The following is an 8,053-nucleotide window of genomic DNA, read 5'->3' on the forward strand; positions in this document are numbered from 1 at the left end:
AACAAAAGCCTCAACAAGGCTTTAATAATGGTGGAAGAAATAGGTTTAGCAATAGCAAGCCATTTCCATCATCCTCTCAGCAACAGACAGAGAATTCTGAGCAGAGCCCATCTAGCTTAGCAAACATAGTCTCTAATCTATCTAAGTCCATTCTAAGTTTCATGAATGAAACAAGGTCCTCCATTAGAAATTTGGAGGCACAAGTGGGCCAGCTGAGTAAAAGAGTCACTAAAACTCCTCCTAGTACTCTCCCAAGCAATACAGAAAAGAATCCAAAAAGAGAGTGCAAGGCCATAACCTTACTTGGTGTGGCCAAACCTAGAGAGGAGGAGGAGGACGTGAATCCCAGTGAGGAAGACCTCATGGGACATCCTCTGGACAAAAAGGAGTTCCCATTTGAGGAACCTAAGGAATCTGAGGCTCATCTAGAGACCATAGAGATTCTATTGAACCTACTTTTGCCATTCATGAGCTCTGATGACTATTCCTCCTCTGAAGAGGATGAAGATATTACTGAAGGGCAAGTTGCCCAGTATTTAGGAGCAGTCATGAAGCTGAATGCCAGGCTATTTCGTAATGAGACTTGGGAGGATGAACCTCCATTGCTCATTGATGAACTAAATACCTGGGTTCAGCAAACATTACCTTAAAAGAAAGAGGATCCCGGAAGGTTCTTAATACCTTGTACCATAGGCACCAGGACCTTTGAGAAGGCTCTGTGTAACCTGAGGTTAGGCATAAACCTCATGCCACTCTCTGTAATGGAGAAACTGGGAATCTTTGAGGTTTAAACTGCAAGAATCTCACTAGAGATGGCAGACAAATCCATGAAAAAGGCTTATGGACTAGTATAGGATGTGTGGTGCATGAAATTGTGATCACCAATGGCACCATCAACATGGTACGCTCAACTGTAATCTCAACTCTTTACCACAACTCTGCACAACTAACCAGCAAGTGCACTGGGTCGTCCAAGTAATAAACCTTACGCGAGTAAGGGTCGATCCCACGGAGAATGTTGGTATGAAGCAAGCTATGGTCATCTTGTAAATCTTAGTCAGGTAGATTCAAATGGTTATGAATGATTTATGAATAAAGCATAAAATAAAGATAGAGATACTTATGTAATTCATTGGTGAGAATTTCAAATAAGCGTATGAAGATGCTCTGTCCCTTTCGTTTCTCCGCTTTCCTACTGTCTTCATCCAATCCTTCTTACTCCTTTCCATGGCAAGTTGTATGTTGGGCATCACCATTGTCAATGGCTACAATCCCGTCCTCTCAGTGAAAATGTTCAACACGCTCTGTCACAGCATGGCTAATCATCTGTCGGTTCTCAATGAGGTTGGAATAGAATCCAGTGATTCTTTTGCCTCTGTCACTAACGCCCAGCCTTCAGGAGTTTGAAGCTCGTCACAGTCATTCAATCCTTGAATCCTACTCAGAATACCATAGACAAGGTTTAGACCTTCCGGATTCTCTTGAATGCCGCCATCATTCTAGCTTATACCACGAAGATTCCGATTAAGAAATCCTAGAGATAAACATTCAAGCCTTGTTTGCTTGTAGAACGGAAGTGGTTGTCAGGCACGCATTTATAGGTGAGAATGATGATGAGCGTCACATAATCATCACATTCATCATGTTCTTGGGTGCAAATGAATATCTTAGAACAAGAATAAGCCGAATTGAATAGAAGAACAATAGTAATTGCATTAATACTCGAGGTACAGCAGAGCTCCACACCTTAATCTACGGTGTGTAGAAACTCTACCGTTGAAAATATATTAGAACAAGGCCTAGGCATGGCCGAGAGGCCAGCCTCCCAAAGAGGGTTCAATCATAAAAACATGATCAAAAGATGCAAAATACAATAGTAAAAGGTCCTATTTGTAGAGAACTAGTAGCTTAGGATTTACAAAGATGAGTAAATTACATAAAAATCCACTTCTGGGCCCACTTGGTGTGTGCTTGGGCTGAGTATTGAAGCTTCTATGTGTAGAGACTTTTCTTGGAGTTAAACGCCAGCTTTTGTGCCACTTTGGGCGTTTAATTCCCATTCTTGTGCTAATTCTGGCGTTTTACGCCAGAATTCTTGAGCTGACTTGGAATGCCCGTTAAGGCCATCAAATCTCGAGAAAAGTATGGACTATTATACATTGCTGGAAAGCCCAGAATGTCTACTTTCCAACACAATTAAAAGCGTGCCAATTGGGCTTCTGTAGCTCCAGAAAACCTACTTCGAGCGCAGGGAGGTCAGAATCCAACAGCATCTGCAGTCCTTTTTAGCCTCTGAATCAGATTTTTGCTCAGGTCCCTCAATTTCAGCCAGAAAATACCTAAAATCATAGAAAAACACACAAACTCATAGTAAAGTCCAGAAAAGTGAATTTTAAATAAAAACTAATAAAATATAATAAAAACTAACTAAAACATACTAAAAACATACTAAAAACAATGCCAAAAAGCGTATAAATTATCCGCTCGTCACAACACCAAACTTAAGTTGTTGCTTGTCCCCAAGCAACTGAAAATCAAATAGGATAAAAAGAAGAGAATATGCAATGAATTCCAAAAACATCTATGAAGATCAGTATTAATTAGATGAGTGGGCCTTTTAGCTTTTTGCCTCCGAACAGTTTTGGCGTCTCACTCTATCCTTTGAAATTCAGAATGATTGGCTTCTATAGGAACTCAGAATCCAGGTAGTGTTATTGACTCTCCTAGTTAAGTATGATGATTCTTGAACACAGCTACTTTATGAGTCTTGACCGTGGCCCAAAGCACTCTGTCTTCCAGTATTACCACCGGATACATACATGCCACAGACACATAACTGGGTGAACCTTTTCAGATTGTGACTCAGCTTTGCTAGAGTCCCCAATTAGAGGTGTCCAGGGTTCTTAAGCACACTCTTTTTGCCTTGGATCATGATTTTATTTTTTTCTTTTTCTTCTCTTTTTTTTTTTGTATTTACTGCTTTTTCTTGCTTCAAGAATCATTTTTATGATTTTTCAGATCCTCAGTAACATGTCTCCTTTTTCATCATTCTTTCAAGAGCCAACATTCATGAAGAACAAATTCAAAAGACATATGCACTGTTCAAGCATACATTCAGAAGTCAAAGTATTGCCACCACATCAAAAAAATTAATCTGCTATAAAATTCAAAATTCATGCAATTCTTCTCTTTTTCAATTAAGAACATTTTTTTATTTAAGAAAGGTGATGGATTCATAGGAGATTCATAACTTTAAGGCATAGACACTAAGACACTAATGATAATAAGACATAAACATAGATAAACATAAGCATGAAAATTCGAAAAACAGGAAAGTAAAGAACAAGGAAGTTAAAGAACGGGTCCACCTTAGTGATGGCGGCTTGTTCTTCCTCTTGAAGATCTTATGGAGTGCTTTGAGCTCCTCAATGTCTCTTCCTTGCCTTTGTTGCTCCTCTCTCATGATTCTTTGATATTCTCTAATTTCATGGAGGAGAATGAAATGTTCTTGGTGCTCCACCCTTAGTTGTCCCATGTTGGAGCTCAATTCTCCTAGGGAGGTGTTGATTTTCTCCCAATAGTTTTGTGGAGGAAAGTGCATCCCTTGAGGCATCTTAGGAATTTCATGATGAGTGGGATCTCTTGTTTGCTCCATCCTTTTCTTAGTGGTATCCATGAGGACTTGGTCCAACCTTTGATCAAAGTTAACCCTTTTTGAGTTTGAAAGGGGCCTCGGAGATCACCTTCTTCAAAGCCACAACTTCATAGAAGTGGTCTTGATGCGCCCTTGAGATGAATCTCTCCATCTCCCATGACTCGGAGGTAGAAGCTTTTGCCTTCCCTTTCCTCTTTCTAGAGGTTTCTCCGGCCTTAGATGCCATAAATGGTTATGGAAAAATAAAAAGCAATGCTTTTACCACACCATAAATGGTTAGGAGTGGAGAGGGGTGTAGGGTTCGGTCATGTATGGGTGGGTTTAAGAGGGAAAGTGGTTTGAATTTGAATGGTGAGGTAGGTGGGGTTTTATGAAGGATGGATGTGAGTGGTGAAGAGAATAGTGGGATTTGATAAGTGAGGGTTTTTTTTTGGGGAAGAGGTGTTGAGGTTATTGGTGAATGGGTGAAGAAGAGAGAGAGTGGTGGGGTAGGTGGGGATCCTGTGGGGTCCACAGATCCTGAGGTGTCAAGGAAAATTCATCCCTGCACCAAGTGGCGAGCAAAAATGCTCCTTCTGCCAATTCTGGCGTTAAACGCCGGGCTGGTGCCCATTTCTGGCATTTAACGCCAGCTTCTTGCCCCTTCCTGGCGTTTAACGCCAGTCTGGTGCCCCTTTCTGGCGTTAAACGCGCAGAATGGTGCCAGACTGGGCGTTAAATGCCCATTTGCTGCCCTTACTGGCGTTTAAACGCCAGCAAGTTTTCCTCCAGGGTGTGCTATTTTTCTTTCTGTTTTTCATGCTGTTTTTGCTTTTTCAATTGATTTTGTGACTTTCCATGATCATCAACCTATATAAAATAACAAAGGAAAATAGATAAATATAACATTGGGTTGCCTCCCAACAAGCTCTTCTATAATGTCAGTAGCTTGACAGTGGGCTCTCATGGAGCCTCACAGATACTCAGAGAAATGTTGGAACCTCCCAACACCAAACTTAGAGTTTGAATGTGGGGGTTCAATACCAAACTTAGAATTTGGTTGTGGCCTCCCAACACCAAACTTAGAGTTTGACTGTGGGGGCTCTGTTTGACTCTGTTTTGAGAGTAGCTCTTCATGCTTCCTTTCCATGGTTACAGAGGGATATCCTTGAGCCTTAAACACAAGGGATTGTTCATTCACTTGAATGATCAATTCTCCTCTGTCAACATCAATCACAACCTTTGCTGTGGCTAGGAAGGGTCTGCCAAGGATGATAGATTCATCCATGCACTTCCCAGTCTCTAGGACTATGAAATCAGTAGGGATATAATGGTCTTCAACCTTTACCAGAACGTCCTCTACAAGTCCATAAGCTTGTTTTCTTGAATTGTTTGCCATCTCTAGTGAGATTCTTACAGCTTGCACCTTAAAGATCCCTAGCTTCTCCATTACAGAGAGAGGCATGATGTTTATGCTTGACCCTAGGTCACACAGAGCCTTCTTGAATGTCATGGTGCCTACTGTACAAGGTATTGAGAACTTCCCAGGGTCCTGTCTCTTTTGAGGTAATTTCTGCCTATTCAAGTTATCCAGTTCTTTGGTGAGCAAAGGGTTCATCCTCCCAAGTCTCACTACCAAATAACTTGTCATTTAGTTTCATGATTGCTCCAAGGTATTTAGTAACTTGCTCTTCAGTGACATCTTCATCCTCTTCAGAGGAAGAATACTCATCAGAGCTCATGAATGGCAGAAGTAAATCCAATGGAATCTTTATGGTCTCAGTGTGAGCCTTAGATTCCCATGGTTCCTCATTATGGAACTCATTGGAGGCCAATGGACGTCCATTGAGGTTTTCCTCAGTGGCGCTCACTGCCTCTTCCTCCTCTCCAAATTCGGCCATGTTGATGGCCTTGCACTCTCCTTTTGGATTCTCTTCTGTATTGCTTGGAAGAGTACTAGGAGGGAGTTCATTAACTTTCTTACTCAGCTGACCCACTTGTGCCTCCAACTTTCTAATGGAGGAGCTTGTTTCAGTCATGAAACTTTGAGTGGTTTTGATTAGATTAGAGACCATGGTTGCTAAGTCAGAGCGGCTCTACTTAGAATTCTCTGTCTGTTGCTGAGAAGATGATGGAAAAGACTTGCCATTGCTAAACCTGTTTCTTCCACTATTATTGTTGTTGAAACCTTGTTGAGGTCTCTGTTTATCCTTCCATGAGAGATTTGGATGATTTCTCCATGAAGGATTATAAGTGTTTCCATAGCGTTCTCCCATGTAATTCACCTCTTCCATTGAAGGGTTCTCAGGATCATAAGCTTCTTCTTCAGATGAAGCATCCTTAGTACTGCCTGGAGCAGCTTGCATTCTAGACAGACTTTGAGAAATCATATTGACTTGCTGAGTCAATATTTTGTTCTAAGCCAATATGGCGTTCAAAGTATCAATCTCAAGAACTCATTTCTTCTGATTTGTCCCATTGTTTACAGGATTCCTTTCAGAAGTGTACATGAATTGGTTATTTGCAACCATTTCAATGAGTTCTTGAGCTTCTGCAGGCATCTTCTTCAGATGAAGAGATCCCCCAGCAGAGCTGTCCAATGACATCTTGGACAGTTCAGACAGACCATCATAGAAGATACCTATGATGCTCCATTCAGAAAGCATGTCAGAAGGACACTTTCTGATCAATTGTTTGTATCTTTCCCAAGCTTCATAGAGGGATTCACCTTCCTTCTGTCTGAAGGTTTGGACTTCCGCTCTAAGCTTACTCAATTTTTGAGGTGGAAAGAACTTTGCCAAGAAGGCATTGACTAGCTTTTTCCAAGAGTTCAGGCTTTCTTTAGGTTGTGAGTCCAACCATATCCGAGCTCTGTCTCTTACAGAAAAAGGGAATAGCATAAGTCTGTAGACCTCAGGGTTAACCCCATTGGTCTTGACAGTGTCACAGATTTGCAAGAATTCAGCTAAAAACTGATGACGATCTTCTAATGGAAGTCCATGGAACTTGCAATTTTGTTTCATTAGAGAAACTAATTGAGGCTTAAGCTCAAAGTTGTTTGCTCCAATGGCAGGAATAGAAATGCTTCTCCCATAGATGTCGGGAGTAGGTGCAGTAAAGTCACCCAGCATCTTCCTTGCATTGTTGGCATTGTTGTTGTTTTCGGCTGCCATGTCTTCTTCTTGTTTGAAGATTTCTGTTAGGTTCTCTACAGAGAGTTGTGCTTTAGCTTCTCTTAGCTTTCGCTTCAAGGTCCTTTCAGGTTCAGGGTCAGCCTTAACAAGAATGCTTTTGTCTTTGCTCCTGCTCATATGAAAGAGAAGAGAACGAGAAAATATGGAATCCTCTATGTCACAGTATAGAGATTTCTTGAGGTGTCAGAGGAAGAGAAAAATAGAAAGAAGAGGTAGAAGAATTCGAACTTAGAAAGATAGAGTTCGAATTGTGCATTGAGGAGGAGTGTTAGTCTATAAATAGAAGGATGTGAGAAGAGGGGAAGAAATTTTTGAAAATTAAAGTGAATTAATTAAAAGAAATTTTGAAAAAAATTGGTAATTGATTTTCGAAAACTAAGATTTGAGAAAGAAATAAAGTGATTTTGAAAAAGATTTTGAAATTGGAAATCAAAGAGATATGATTGAAAACTATGATTGAAAAACAATTAAAAAAAGATTTGATTTTTAAAATTAATGATTTGGCTAACAAGAAAAGATATGATTCAAATATTAAACCTTTCTCAACAGAAAAGGCAACACACTTGAAATGTTGAATCAAATCATTAATTGTTAGCAAGTATTTTTGAAAATGGAAAGAAATTAATTTTGAAAATATATGATTGAAAAGATATGATTTGAAAAAGATTTGATTTTGAAAAATTATGGAAACTTGAAAAAAAATTTGAATTAAAAACAAAATCTTCCCTCTTGTGCCATCCTGGCGTTAAACGCCCAGAATGGTATCCATTCTGGTGTTTAACGCCCAAAATGCTACCCTTTTGGGCGTTAAACGCCCAACCAGGTGCCCTGGCTGGCGTTTAAACGCCAGTTTGTATACTACTGACACTAACAAATTGAGAATGCATATGAGAAACAACAAAACACACAAAACAAGATAATTTAAAGATCAGAGCAAGTAAATCATCAAGAACAACTTGAAGATCACTGAAGACACATGAATGAATTCGAAAAATGCAAGAAGAATAGAAACATGCAATTGACACCAAACTTAAAATGAGACACTAGACTCTAACAAGAAACATAAAATATTTTTTTGATTTTAAGATTTTATAATTTTTTTGTGCTTTTTCAAAAATTATATGGAAAAGAAAATAAAGAGATTCAAAATTTTTAATAAGAATTCCAGGAATCATTGCGGTGTTAGTCTAAAACTCTAGTCTAGGAATTAGACATGGCTTACTAG

At 39.6% G+C, this 8,053-nt stretch overlaps 1 non-coding gene across 1 annotated transcript; it reads left to right on the forward strand.

The window, feature by feature from the left end:
- The first annotated feature begins 6,294 nt into the window (after positions 1-6,294).
- On the forward strand, positions 6,295-6,402 carry LOC127742364 (small nucleolar RNA R71). The gene has a single exon (XR_008003553.1). It is a non-coding gene; the product is annotated as a small nucleolar RNA R71 (small nucleolar RNA).
- Positions 6,403-8,053: the final 1,651 nt, after the last annotated feature.

The sequence above is a fragment of the Arachis duranensis genome, chromosome 9 (genome assembly GCF_000817695.3).
Source record: "Arachis duranensis cultivar V14167 chromosome 9, aradu.V14167.gnm2.J7QH, whole genome shotgun sequence".
NCBI lineage: Eukaryota > Viridiplantae > Streptophyta > Magnoliopsida > Fabales > Fabaceae > Arachis > Arachis duranensis.